Source organism: Chlorocebus sabaeus, chromosome 9 (assembly GCF_047675955.1).
Source record: "Chlorocebus sabaeus isolate Y175 chromosome 9, mChlSab1.0.hap1, whole genome shotgun sequence".
In the NCBI taxonomy this organism is placed as follows: Eukaryota; Metazoa; Chordata; class Mammalia; order Primates; family Cercopithecidae; genus Chlorocebus; species Chlorocebus sabaeus.
In genome coordinates, this window is record NC_132912.1 from 108,176,873 (window position 1) to 108,192,986 (window position 16,114).

Sequence of the window (16,114 nt, forward strand, 5' to 3'; positions counted from 1 at the left end):
AATTATTATTTTTTAATTAGAGAGAAAAATCTCTTTAAATGTCTGGAATATTTTAAAAATACTTTTCAAAGATGGTTTTTCTTTAATTTTCATTTTTACTTTAAAAGGTCACAGGTGCTCTAGAAGCATGGAAGAATAATACAATGTATTGAGAAGGACCTAGGAACTCATTTAGACTAGGAAAGTGCATGGATTTTATGTATCTTTCTCAACTAAAATTAATTTAAGTATTAAACACATGCGTCTTAGAAGTATACAGCTGTAAAAGTGATGACAATCAAAAGTACAGAAGCATGAAAAATACGTACAAGACATGTTACTTTTTAAAATTCAACACAACTATATTTGAACACTGATTACAACTATGTAAAATTATATGTGTATAGAGATATAAATAGTTATGCTACGGGGCATGAATCTTTATAAACATTTTTCTGTAAAACTGTTTAATATTTAACACAGTTGTATTCTGTAAAAAAGATTACTGATATATTGGCCAAATGCATGCAAGCTTTTGGCTCAAATCATTTGCAAGCTAGAATAGCAAAATGATCCAAAGATGGCATTCTGGGGTCTTTGGGATTATGTTGAGGACTCTTTAGTTGAAGGCCACTAGAGGGCTGAAGTAGCCAGCACAGGCCCCAGACAAGGACATCCTGCAAACAATTTTAAGAGATCTGCCTTGTGAGAAGGGGAGGGAAAGGCTGAAAAGAACTTGTATATACCAAGCATCTTCTAAGCACTGGACTGTGTCCTAGGCACCTGGCATATATAATCTAATTGGATTCATTGGCCATGAGCAGCTCCTCCTACCTATGTCAAACACTTCTTTTTCTTTTGAATATTCTTTCAATCCTGGGTGTTTTCCTACCGAGTTGATAAACACTCATCTAATTTTCACTTAGTATGAAAGTGGTCCTGGTTGACTCTCTGACTCATCTGACACCCCCTCCCTTATGTTCAATCTTTCAAAGCCTTTTCCACTTCAGGGCCTTGCTGTTTCTCCTACAGGTTTTGGTGTACTTTGCTCTTCATGGCTGGCTCTTTATCCTACAGTGCTTTGTAGATATATCACCTCTTCAGAGAGGATTTTCCTGTTACTCTCTCTAAACTGTGACTGCACCCCATCCATCCACCCACACAACTCCTGCTACCACAAGTGTCCATGGTATACTCCCTTTACAGCCCTCATCACAAACAGTGTTGATTTCATTTATGTTATTATCCATTTATTTATTTACATTTAGTTTCTATTTCCCAAGAGTAACTTTTTACAGGGTTGAGATATTAGCTGTTGTTGTTAAGCACTGTATGCACAATGTCTAGCACAGCACCCGTCAAATAGTCGGTGTTCAATACGTATTTGTGGACTTAATAACTTGCTGACTGATGGATGGATTAAAAGAACAAAACATGCTCCCTTTTCTTTTTCTTCTCATAAAGGTGTTCCTTAGAGACTATTATACCAGGAGATATTATAAGCTATCTGAAGTCATGGAAATGGCATCTCTTTTGATTGCAAGTATTTAAATTTGCCTGGATATCTGAGGGCCAGACTAAGATAGGACAACAGCTTTAGGTCACACAGATCTGTGTTCAAATCTTATGCTAGTTCTATGACTTTGAGTTAGTTACTAAAACTTCATCTTGTTTTGTTTATCAATATGTGTCGAATGATGAGTAAGTACAAGATATTAGAATAATTTTATTATATGATCAATATTATTTTTGTTATTACAGCTTCTATTTTAAAATGATTTCTGGTGATGGTGGAAATAATTAGTCTGTGTCAGGTCCTTTTTATTTATGTAACTTGATGTGGACTATATTTAAATTTTATTAGAATAAAGATATTAAATCCACTATAAACGTATCAAACTTTTAACTCCATTTAAGGGGATTTTTTTTTTATAGTGAATACTCAAAGAGCCTCTTAAATTGTTCAGATGGCACAATACCTAGTAACAACATTGCAGAACAGTGGAAAATGAAAAACACTGAAAAATAAATCAGGACAACGTACTCTGGATTAAACTTCAGTGTCAGTATCTCAGGAAACAAGAAATGCCATGACCTTCATGATAACACAATATCAGATGCAATTGGCCACTAGCACGTAACTTCTGCCCAGCTCATTCCGAAGCAGGAAGCGTCAAAGGTTCTTCTCTTATGAAGTGAAGGAAGGGGAATATGAAAGGTAGGCAGAGGCCACATATTATAGGTAGTAAATATAGGTAATAAAGGTAGGCAGAGGCCAGATAACCCTTGCAAGAATACAATACCACATCTTACACGTTTGAATTTTTTGGACACCACTCGTTGATGTATAGCAGGATATTACTGTATTAATGAAAATGAAACACTTTTAAATTTCTAGAATGTATGTGCTACAGACTGACTGTTTTAGTCCTTCCCAAATTCACACATTAAAACCCTAATTCACAATGGGATTTGGAGATGGGATCTTTGGGAGTTAATCAGGTTTCAATGAGGCAACGAGTACAGATCCTTCATGATGAGAGACTGAGAAGAGTTGCTTCCTCTCTCTACTTTTTGCCATGTGAGGATACAATGAGAAGGTGGCCAACTGCAAAGCAGGAAAAGGGGCCTCACCAAATCTGCTGGCACCTTGACCTTGGACTTTCTAGCCTCAGAACCAACCGTGAGAAATAAATGCGTGTGGTTTAAACCATGTGGTCTATGAAAATTTGTTACAGCATTTCAAGCTGAGCAAAATGTTATGTCACAGGACATGCAAAACCTAAGATTCTACCTTCAACTCATGGCCTTTTATGGGAACCACCCTCGGCTCACCCCGTTAGCTGATCATCATTTTTAGCATAGCTGTTTTTGGCTCTCTAGTATGACCTTCTCAAATGACAGCTCCTTTAGTTTTGGCATGGCCAGTTTGAGTTGATTGTAACTGATTTATGTTAAGGTGGTGTGACAGTAAGTGCCAGCTAGGTAATGCTGATAACAAACAATCCCCAAATCTCAGTGATTTTAAACAACAAAGGTTATTTCTTGCTCACCATACGTGTCCACAGAGGGCTGGCTGGGTTCTCTGCTACTGCACCGTCACTGTCATCATTTTAAAGCCTAGGCTGACAAGAGCAGTTGTCATGGAGAGGAAAAAGGAGAACATGGTGAATCATGCACTGGCTCTTAACATTTTCACACATAAGTATCTCACGTCAGTTTCCTCATATTTCACTGGCCAAGGCAAGTGACACAGCCAAGCCTGACTTCAAGGTGGTAGGAAAATAAAATCTTCCTCCAGGGAAAGGGGCCTTATATGGGGAAATAGTAATACAAGTCTACCAGGTACTTGAGTGGAAGTGTGGAATCCTCACTCCTGGGCTTCATTTGTAAAACTAACATTCACACACACACAAACATTTATGCATACATACATTCATACAGTGTGTATGTGTGCGTGTACATATTCAAGTCTGGAAATAATTCACCCAGGTTACCATGACCCAGAAGACTGCTTTGGTGCTATATATATTCTTTTTGGTGTATATCTGTATTTTAAATATTGATTGAATATTTGTACCCTAAATCTGATCTTCGGTTTGGTTATTCTGATAACTAAAACAGATGACCACGAGGTCATGTGCTATCCTGCTGCCCAGGTGAGCCAGATTAGCTTCTGACATGAACAACCATCTTTGAAATGCAGGACTTTCCTTATGCAGGGCAAGTAATGCTTGTTTGAGCTTGGTTTGAGCCAGGGCTCTTAACACAGTGTAAGCAATGTGCTCTGGGGAGCTGCTACTAACGTTTGCTCAGGTTTCAACGCTCTCCTAACACATTGGTGCAACCAAACGAGTGTAACGAGGAGGAGTAAATAGGACACCTGCAAAGTGCTCTCTGGAGAAAGATGCTCACATAAATGGAAAGTGCCGCCACGTTACTCACTCATTGCCATCTTTAGATTGCAGTCTCCAGGTCCTTCCTGAGCCATGCTAAGTGAAATGAATTTGGGAAATGCGATTTACATTAAGTACCTTTTACTTATCTGTCAATGACAAACTGAGCACTTGACAAATTTTCTCCCACGTGATACACTGTATGCTAATTGACTAGGGGTAAAGCTCTCCAGCAAAGAAAGTATGTTTATTACTAGAACTCAATTCCAGCTCATTTTCCTGATGATATTTTATGATGATGCCACTGGAAAGAAAATGTCTATGACAGTGAAGGGATGTGTAGAAAGTATAAGAGATGCACCATGCTTCTATTACCTTGCCACCTTATATTTGTATAGCATAACAATCAAAAGAATTAAAGCTGATGAGAAATACATGAGGCAAAATGAGGCAAAGGAAAATAAGAGTAAAAACGTCAGACAGAGCCTTTGTGAGGTTGGTCCATCACAGAGATGTCTTGAGCTCCATCTGCTAGACCACACTTTGGGCTGCAGGTGTTTGGGCACCAATGGGAAGAGGGAAACATACCCATTTTATAACACGCAGTGAACAAAATATTAAAAATAAAAACAAACTATAGAAAAGTGTTTACAAGTCAAACAATTTCTGGTAGAGAATTGTCCTTCATGGATTATCTTAGATGCAGAGCTTAAATGGTGGTTAAGTCATTTGCCCAGGAACTTAGGTTTGACTCCAAGCTCTGTAATATATTCACTCTGTTATTTTGAGTGAGGTTATTTGAACTCCTTCAGACCCTTTTTCTCATCACTAATTAGGAACAACAGTTCTCACCTTATAGGATTGTTTTGAGGATTATCTTCCAAAAAATTCTATGAAAGAAATTCATCATTGTGCCTATTTATAGTACTAGCTAAAATTTAAAACATTTCCCCATTGATCAAAATAACAAGTTTCAAAGTACATAGATATAAAGAGGTAGAAAGCATCAAGAAGAATTTCCGTTTAGTAATTGCAGTTCTTTAGAGTAGCAGGTGGAATGGGCAAAGCAACAGAATTGAGTTAGATGTTTTGGGGGTTATAAACTGGAAGTACATTGGGAATAGCTGGAATAGTGTGTCTCAAGTATGTTTCACAAGATTTTACATAAAAATGGCTCTTTATCAAATAGTTTTGGAAAATTATTTTTCTTTCCTTTATGAGTTGTCAGAGGTTTTTGTATACCATGTGTGTTCTGAATCTCCAGGGGTGGGAAGGAAGAAATATAATATGTAGCATTTGTCAAACCTGATTGACCAAATAATTCTTTCTTCATTGGACATGTTGTGAAATTTATGTCCCAAAAACATGCTTAGGAAATGCTGATTGAAGGAAGTGGTAGAATTGTCATTCCTTTAGGCAACAGGTCATAAATATTGTTTCTATCAACTGAGTTTTTGAGTTTGAATTTAAGAGTTGGCGTGTTGCTCTGTTCTGACTCCATTTAAACATGTCATCGCTCAAACTGGTTGGAATAAAGGATAAACCTCCTCCTGTAAATATTGAAAAAGACCGAGGAGGACGTGTCATTGACTAGTCTATTTCTTTTCAACAAACTGGTTCAGGTTGGATATGTAAATCATTTTTCCCTTGAGTTATGGTTCTCTGGGATTTTGGTGGAGGCTGTGAATTTGGCGGGGGTCTTATGAACATTATGTTGTCTCCATTTTTACTCTTATTTTTCCTTTGACTCATTTTGTCTCCTTTTGTTTCTTACAGCTTTATTTAGCTAGTACTATGAATAAGCAAATGCTGAGTTCTTTATGGTCTTCTGAGGTACCATTACAGATCCTGAGTTCTTGTTAGTAAAATACATCTATATAAGTTTACATAATCAATACATGCATATACATGTTAATTGTAAATGTTCTAAATTCAGAAGTATACAAAAGAAGAAGCTTAAGATTCCTCCTCATTGGACTTTAACATATTCCCTTAACATAATGAGTATATAAATATATACTCTTTTAAAAAAAAAGGATTTTGTAATATATATTGTTCTACACCTGGCTTTTCTTTACCTTAAAATATCTCCTGGGGAATCTTTCTTTGTCTTTCTAATATACATTTATTCTGTTTAAAATTGCATAAAATTTTGTAGTAGATGCCACATTGTAGACAAGAAGAGGACCAGTATAACTACAAAATGTGATTTCATAATGAGAAGTTTGCATAGGGAGGCACAAATTGAAAAGAATTTTGGGTTGAGGACTTGGGACCTTAAGGAAATGGGAGATCCCATTAGTTCCTAGGCTAGGAGAGAACGTGGAATAGCAGAGTTTTAGTTCAGCTCTGTCAATGAGAGGCATGATAAAATAGTGTTTGTTATGATGCATATTCCTGCTTTTATGCACTGGGGTTCATGATTTCAAACAAATACACCAATTTATAAACTGTAAAACGATGGCCATCAAAGTCACTCTTAGGTTTTTGTTTGTTGCTTCTTTATGAGAACGCTCTCAATTTTTGAAAGCTTCTGAAGGCTATAAACTTTCATGTTCTCTGGAAGTCAGTTAATGTGTCAATCTTCCCTGCACAAGAAAGAGTTCAACTCCGGGAATTATCTGGGAAGTGTTGTACCTCTTCCTACATCAAGGAGTCCCCGGAGATGTTGAGGATGTTTACAGGCAACTTGCAAGTTCATGATTTGGGCAGTAATACACTTACATTTTGCCTGGTTATTTCATCTGGTCCAAACATCGAGAGGTTTTATTATCCCTGATTCTGTGTTTGTGACCAATCATATTTTCTGCTTGTCAAGCATCTCCCCGTAAATCACCACCTGTCAGACTTGATGTGCATTAAGGAAGGCAATGAGTTGTATTTCACTTGTCATGTTTGAAGAGGTGCATGACACTCTACAGTTACTGCTAACTAAAGAAAGAGATGACTTTTGTGCACACCAGCTAATTGGTGTCAACTCACATCACCTTGCATTGAGGTGACAAGCACAAATCGGAGCAGCAAAGGGTTGTACCAATCTTGGTCCTATCAGGGTTCAGTTGGTATTTCAAAGTTGCCACAATTCAGTATTCAGGACCCCCATACCCTCACCGCAGAACAAAAACAAATTGTGCATTAAATTGCCTTAATCCTCGGGTCAAACAAATTTCAAGGACTCAAATAACTGAGCCTGTATTATCACTGCAGATGACAAGATTGCCTTCCTCTTTCTTGTAGTCAGCCCTAGGAGGAATTGTGCTGAATATAGAACTTAGAAGGGTAATTATGGCAAGGGAACAGCTCTGCTGCCACCGAGTTCTTCTACTGGTATTTTTGAAGGAAACTTGATCCTTCTCCACTCCAGTTACTCATATCTTAAACGTGCAAGAAATAAAGGATGAAAGCAATCTCTTCACTCCAGAGATTTCTTTACACATCCCTATGAAATTTCCACTTAGAACACTTAGAAAATGTATTTTTTTTTTTTTTTTTTTGAAAAGGAATGAAAAAGAATAGAGGTGGATTGTTTCCAAGAGACTAACAAGTTCTTCACAAATCCTGGAAGCATCATGCCAGGAGCCTCCACTCACACTCCCTATTGCCAGGGACCCTCTTCCACAAGCTTTCTTGGCTCATTGTTATGCTGCATGTCGGAGTTCAAAAGTACTCCTTGCCATCTCCGCCCTAAGGCCCCCTCTCTTATCCTTCACCAGGACATTCTGTCTTGTTACTTCGTAACATGTGTCCCAGTCTATAATGACTTTGCTCATTAATTGTTCTACTTGTATATCATCTGTTTTCTCCACTAGAATGCAAACTCCCTAACGGGACAGCGATTTTTGCCTGAACAGTTCACTTTGCCTAAACAGTTCAGTTGCTCAAATAGCACATGATAGGTGTTTAATTAATATTGAAGTAAGTAAGAAAGGAAGGAAGGAAGGAAGGAAGGGTGAGAGGAAGCAAAGAGAAAAGGAGGGAGCAAGGAAAAGAGATTAATTTTAGCACAAGGGGCTTTGCTCTAGTGTCCGGTGTTGATGGAATCTCAGCACCTCTGATACTTGCTGCTCTGGCCAGGCTCTCTGCTGTAGGCCTGAAGACTCTGCCTCGGTCCGGCTTTTGATTGTAAGACCAGCTGCAACTGTGCATGCAGTTAACCTTATGAGTGGAAATGGCTGAGCTTCCTTTTTATTATTCACACATTTGTCCTACCTTACTTATCTATGACAGAAAAAACACAAAAAGTCAGCTCTGGGACTCAGGGATGAAACATTCAATAACGGAGGTCTTGGCAGCCAGTTGTGGGCATGCTGAGGGATGAGGAAGGGGAGAAGAGAAAAAGTAGCCTGCTTTTCCCGAACAGCAGATTCTAACTTTTGTTCTAATTTCACTTTTGACACCCAGCTTGCCGCATGGCCTCCTGTGTCAGGATGGCTGCCAGTTTTAAACACCCACTTAATTGATTTAGTCAGAGATTTACAAGAAGAAAAATGAAGGAGAACTAAGCCAAGTGCTTAACTTTAATTCAAAACGAATTACCTGATTTCGTTTTAGCAAAAAGCTTCTTAAGCTTCACAGCAGCAGTGGCAGGTTTTCTCAAAGACACATCTTAATATGTGGTTACTTCCGTGTAAATTTCAGAGGCTACTGTTCTTTTGTCATAAGCCTAGAAAGTTTGTAGAAGAGCATTTTGTTTTGTTTTGTTTTGTTTTTAACTGCTATGGGGATAGCAACTACCTGCTATGTGGAGATACTCTTCCGGTTACAGAAGATTATGACACAAAGACTTTAGGGATGTTGGGGAAGTTATGAATTCTGGCTTGCATGCGGGAAAGCATTCAGATTAGAGCTCATCATGTTCACCTAAAGGGCTGGTTTGAAAGGTACCCATCCAGTTCACTCTGCAATGCTCTGGAGACACACTGTGGTACATAAGACTCATTTAAGGAATTTGTGAAAATAGCAAGATCAATGGGACCCACCCCAGGGATGCTGATACGTTAAAAATGAAACCCAGGAAATTTTATTTTCCAACATCCCAGAGCATCGTGATATGATGTAGTTTAGAAACACTGCTTTGGGGGATTAGAAAAGTAGCAGTAAGATATAATATTTATCATGTATAAATGTAGCAAATGGATCGCTGAAATTGCCTTCCAGATAGTCTTCAGTCTGGGTTCCCTCTATGTCAACTTTTGCTCAACACGTGGATCTTGTCTTTCTCCTACATGAAACCCTTCAATAGCTCTTCAGATCTTTCGGAATCCCTTTCTAAAGTCTTTGCCTTAGCGTTCAATACTTTTCAAGGTCCAGAACAATGCTTCATAAGGACAGCTTGTTAAAAATGTAGATACTGAGCCCCACTGAACCAAGTTTCCTGGACCTGGCCAAGAATCTATCACTTAGTAAATTCCCTAGGTGACGTATTTCAAAATTTTGATGTATTTAAAAATTTGAGACCTTCCTATTGGATTTTCTTGGGCCTATTTTCAACACTGACTACATGCATTTTCTGGTGCAACCATGCCAAACTGCTCAAATTTCCCTCAATATCTTGTCTTGCTTCAAGTCTTCTGGAGTGCCTCACTTGTACCTCACAGAAGCTAATACTTCTTGTCCATTTTAAACTTACCTGAGGCATCATATGTTCCAGGAATCCTCTCTTGACTCCCCTGTCTGAAATTCACACACCTCTTCTGAGCTCTCATAGTATCTTGTATATATCTCCAGCTAGAATGTATCTCCCTGCATGGATGTTGTTAGTTTACTTAGTGCATCCCCACTAGGCTGTGAATTCCTTGAGATGCAGGAGCATATCTCATTTAATACACACTGTATTACCAGTGATTAGCACAGAGCTTATACTCATATACAAGTGTTTGGTCTCAGAGCTGCCAAATGAATGAGCTAGAATAATAATGCAGAACAGTAGACAAACAGTTACACATAGAAAGGTGTAGTTTTACATATACAACCTCAAAGTATTCTTAATTGGAAAAGATGTTATTAAGGTAAAGATAATTTGGGGTATTGTCTGAGGGAAGTACATTTTGAACTTGGCCTTGACCAAAGGATATGGCAAGAGATCAGTTGATATATTCAAAAGGGAGAAGACTGAGAGGGGCCTAGTATGTGGACACCTCAAGAAGAGCCAAGGACTAATGAAATGAAGAGGCCAGAAGATGATCAAATAGTCAAGGAGCTGGAAGGAGGTTTTTCTTTGTGTGTGTGTGTTGGGGGGGGGGGGTGGAGTACCACTGGGGCTTCAGAAACTGAAGTTTCTGAGGTTTCTTAGCCATAGTTCCTTAGGTTTCTTAGCTGTAGCTCTGAGAATGTCAGCTGAAGATTTGGCTGATTTCATCCTTGCTGCCTTTGCAATGGTACTTCATGTGAACAGTATGGCCCTCTGTCCCCATAGACAGGAATCAGTGACAATGATCTATCATCCTATAAATCCTTCCTTATTCTCTTGCTCATCTTTGAGGAGTAGTTCAGGTGACTCTACCTCATGATTAATGGCCTGCCTTTTCTATGGAATGTCAAGTCAAGCAGTCAGTCTATGAGGACTTCAGTTGTTTATTCTGTAAAGAAAACAAATATCTTGACCAAGAAGAGTAAAAGGGAAATTGGGAGAGAGCAGGAGAGGAGAGACAGAAGTAAAAACAAAGAGAAAGACTGAGAGAAAGAAAAGTTCAATAACTCTTGACTTCATTTATTTTAGCCATTTTTGTTTATTAAAGAGGACTGAATTAGTGTTGGCTATCTCATGCTTAATCTTTCTTCCAAAACCTGAAGCTTTGAGATGAGAAGCTTTAAAATAGGAAGAGGTGTTTTTGAGGAGAAAGAATGAAATGCGTATAAAAGATAGACAAGTGGACATGCAAATCCACAATTTAAAGCTGACCAGCTTCGCATTTTTCTAATTGCATTTGCAAATCATCAGTGCATTCTGCATCTTTGGCTATAACTAACTTAAAGTGCATGGTCCCTTCTGCCAGATGCTCAGTTCTTTTGTGTCCTTGTTTCTTTGCCAGGATTTCTCTGTCAGAGCTCTCCATCAGATCCAGGATTACATCCACCTACACATCATACCATTTTGAGTGGCACTGATTTTTGGACCTAGCCATGGCCTTAGTTTTAGTCTAAATCATGTAAAATTCAGTTTTTTTTTTTTAATGGGCTAAAAGATGTTGAATTTCAGTAAATTCAGAGGAAGAAGAAAAAATGGAATATCAAATGATGTTTGCTTAAGGTAGTTGCTTAAGGTAGTTTAAAGGGCAGCAGGCTTATAGAGTAGATTTACAGTAAGTAATTAGTCAATATTATTCCTTATGCAGCCTTTTTCATCTTGATTTCATTCTATCATCCCTCCTCTATTCTATCATCCTTCCAAATCTAGACACCAGTGTAGGTACTGTCCTAATCTACCCAAAATATCACCCAGTTTTGTCCTCAAGTCCCCTCCTGACAGCTACTCATTTTCCCTCTAAATTCTCATAGAGAACAGTACAGCTGCCCTTTGAAAGCTCTCTCTGCTCTCCTTTTCCTGACACCCAATTTCATTCTTTCTACTGTTCCTAGACTTATTTTTATGAACGCATAAATATGATTATGTTATAGGTTTTAATGATTACCTGTAGCATGCTGTTTTTAGGGCTTTGAATTTTAGTCTTGAAGATCTAGCCTTTGTCTTCCTTTCCAATTTTATCCTTCTCTCTCTCTTCCTTCTTCTGTTCCCTCCCCTTTAATCCCAGAACTGCTTGCTGATCTTAGACTGCATTAGGATCTCTTGTCTGCAATATTTTTCTCATGTTCTTACAAATATTTGCAATTCCCACATCAACTTTCTTTGCTTGGCAAACACCTAAGCATTCTGCAAGACTTAGTTCCCCCCGGAATCCTTTTGTGACCCCTCCTCTGGTTTGCATTCATCTGTACTCCCAGAACACTCTGACTATAAGGACATTAGGTAATTATCCCATACAATTAGAATTGTTTTTGTCTGCTTCCTCCACAGATACAAGTTCCTTAATAAGTACATCTTTTACCTCTGTATGCCAGGGTCTAATATTATGAGCCCATTCGTAGTGTGTTGTCTAAAATTCTTTCTGTTAGGAACCACATAGGACTCATTTAATGTTATTCTGTAGTGTCTGTTCTTAGACCCTTTAAACCTAGTGATGGGTCTAAGACTAAGCCCTGTTTTTTGGAGAGCATGGAGAAAGATATTCTTTTATTCTAGAGTCAGAGCTCTAAGGACACCCAAGATGAACATCTAATAGCTATTTTCTCCCTATCGCATGGGAAAATAAAACACTTTAAATAAGACACTGAGGCTAATACTCCAAAAGAAGCAGGGCCTATAATCACAGGAAATGATATAAAGAGAGAGACAGACAGAGAGAGATGAAGCTACAGAAAGGAGATAAGATCATTGTAACTCTCTCTCCCACACTCTCGGTATATCCACATATGAGGCTGTTCTTGGTACTTTTCAGTTATGTGAGCAAAAGGTAATTATTAGATAACAACAACAACAACGTGAAATACTCTACTTGAAAAACAGAAGAAATGAGATAACCAGTTAATATATATTGAATAGATGAATTTTTAAAAGACATATTTCATAAGGCGAAGGAAGGGGAAAGACAGAGAAGATTTACAGAAAGGCGATGGCAGTCAATTAAGATGGGATACTTTTCTTAAATAGATTCTAATACAGGAAGAGAGATGGTGATACACAGAAGAAAAAAGGAATATTGACATTAGCAAAGTATGGACTGAGGATTTAATTGTTGAAGAGACCCAGGGCAATCTGAGAGGCATGCTACACCGCTCATAGAGTGACAAGTCAATGATTCATCTGAAAGGGGAAAAATTAGAATTTAACACCCTAAAATGCATTTTGTTAATTTATTCTTAAAGTTCCATTTCTACCACCTACCTAACTTAGGATTAAATTTTCAGCATTTCAGCAGGAATATCCTGACAGATACATATTCAGGAATGTACTTTTGGTCAAAGAATTAAATGATGAAACTCACCAGGAATGGCTTCAGAATACAGTGAGGTTGACCAAGTCCCATTTGTTATGGCGAGTGAAATGTCGTAAACAGAGCACAGACATTACACTCAGAAGATGACTTTAGCTTCTGACCCTGTGTGACGGCAAACCGCTAAAAGAAGGCCACAGCCGGGATGAAAGGGGATGGCAGTAGACGTGAGAACGGAGTCCTCTGTCTGCCCTTCACATGGCAATTCTGGGAATTCAGATCTATTTCCTGACTCTGTCAGATGATACTTAGCACACACAGAGGATAGGAAAACCCTTTGTCCTTTTTAATAAGGGTGATGATAGATAATAAAAACCTTGTCCTAGGCAGTTATCTACTCTGTGTATGGAAGTGAGTTCCTGTCTTAAAACTAGGATGTCAAGCTTGCTTACAAAGTACATGGGGGTGTGTTTGTAACCATGATTCTTTTGGTTAAAGTGCTATTTACAAGAAAAGGAGGAACAAATATCTTTTCTACTATTAACTGTCTAAAGAGGAGGTGTCTTTTTGGAGCAAAACCAATGAGTAGTTTCGTAGGTAAGTAGCTGGTGAATTCATTTTTTTAAGATTATAAAAATAATAATCACTCAATCATTAGTTTTAAAAACATAGCAAGAGGTATAAACATTCATTTATTTAAAAGGAAAAAGAATACATATATTTCTTCTAACATATATGTTAAAGAGGAAGATCCAAAATGGGGGTGGGTTGAGGAAGGAGAGAGTCTCAAAACAGAGAAACAGTGTGGAAGTTTATCAGTTTTAAGTGACAGAGGTAGGACGGAGTCTAATATATATAGAATGGGACTAATATTGCTTTTTTCCTGGGGGTGGGGGTCAGAAAAGCAAGCAAAGAGCATAAATGCTACTACAACAAAGTAAAGTTAAATGAAATTTGACATCAAGTTCTTGATTCCACATGTAGGAAGGTTGCACTACTCGATCCTAGCAACAAGTTGAAAGGTGAACAGATTGAAAAAAAAAAAGATTCTAGATCCATTATAGAGTGAGGACACAGGGAAAACTACTGTCCCCAAGACTGGAGAGACAGGTAAATACTAGGAACAGAGACTCAGGAGGGGAAGTGGCCAAGGGAAGCAGTGTTGGGGTAGGAAAACCTGAACTGTAGTTGATGAATTGCTGAAAGCTCAGTGTGGACAAATCTAAGAGTTAAAATTTCCAGGGGGACCCAGTCATAGGGGGAAGCCACCCTTTTGTGAATGATACATCCAGGAGCTCAGTCAGGTTTTCACAATAAATATTGGCAAAAAATCCTCTTTTTCTTCCAGTAAGTAAAAGGAACCTTTGTGAAATATGCCAGAGTATGCTGGTCTTCCTAACAAGGCTCTCCCTCAGAAGAAACTAGTTCAGTAGAGCCCAATTTGTCAGGTATTATCAGTGCCCAACTAGCCTGGGGGAAGGGAAATGCCCAACACTACAGCCTGCTTTAGCCATTCTGTCCCACCTAAGGGGGAAAAAAATGAGAAACTATTCTGAATTTCACAGACCAGAGTCCTAGGCTTGGTAAAGACTGAGACCTAATTATAGGACTATAGAACATTTCCCTTCCCCTCACAACTTAACCACCACATGACTCAAGGCCAATTTATAGCAGTTTCTTTTACCTGGTATGATATGCCCGTCTATCAAAACAAATAGACAAACAAACAAAACAAAACACAGAAATTACAGAATATACAAAAAGGCAAAAAACACAATTTGAAGAGGCAATGCAAGCATCAGAACCAGACATGGCATGTATATTGAAATGATCAAATTTGGAATTTGAAAAAAAACCATAATTAATATGTTAAGAAATTTAATAAAGTAGACAGCATACAAGAAGAGATGGGCAATGTAAACAGAGAGATGAAAATCCTAAGAAGAAATCAAGTAGAAATGCTAGAGGTAAAAACACTGTAATAGAAATAATGACTTTAATAGGCTTATTAGCGGACTAGACACAGCTGAGAAAATAATCTCTGCATTTCAGGATATATCAATTGAAACATCCAAAATTGAAAAACAAAGAGAATGAAGACCAAAACAACAACAACAGTAACAACAACAACAACAACAACAGAACAGAACGTCTAACTACAAAAGTTATAATGTTTATGTAATGTGAATCCCAGACGGACAATGAAGAGAGAAAGAAAAGAAAAAATAATTGAAACAATAATGAGTGAGAGTTTCCTCAAATTAATGTTAGACACCAAATCACAGATTCAGGAAGTTCATAGAACACTAAGCAACATAAATGTCAAAAAATAAAACAACAACAACAACAAAAACTGTGCCTAAGCATATCATCTTTATACTACAGAAAATCGCAGATAAAGATAAAATTTTGAAGCAACTCAGGGGAAGAGAAAAAATACCGTATCTGTGGAGAAATAAAGGTAAGAATTACATCTAATGTTTCCTCAGAAACGATGCAAGCAAGAATAAAGTGGAGTGAACATAGTGTTGAGAGAATAAAGCTATCGACTTAGAATTTTGTACCCTGTAAATTTATTCTTCAAAGGAGAAGGATAAAAAAAGACTGTCTCAGAAAAAAATATTGAGGAACTTTGTGGTCAGTAAATCTGCCTTGCAAGAATTGTTAACTAAAACTGTAAAGCTATTAGAAGAAAACACAAAGGAAATATTTAACAATATTGGCCTGGCCAAAGATTTCTTAGATATGAACCCAAAAGCAGAAGCAACAAAGCCAAAAACAAAAACAAAAACAGACAAAAAACAAATGGAAATGCATCAAACTAAAAAGCAGAGGAAACAACTAGTAGAATGAAGAGACAATCTGCAGATTTGAAGAAAATATTTGCAAACCAAAACACCTATTCGATAATCTGATAAGAGGCTAGTATCTAACATATATAAGAAATTCAAAGAACTCAACAAGAAAACAACAACAACAAAAAACAATTAAAAAGTGGGCAAAGGACCTAAATAGACGTTTCTCAAAAGAAGACATACAAATGGTCCATAGATACATAAAAAATACTTATTATCACTGGTCATCAGGGAAATGCAAATTAAATCCACAATGAAATATCACCTCATGCCTGATAGACTGTTACATTTTTTTAAAAAAATGATGAGTGATAGCAACTGTTGGCATGAGTGTGGAGAAAAGAAAACCCTTGTACACAGTTGGTAGGAATGTAAGTTAATAAAGCCGTTATGG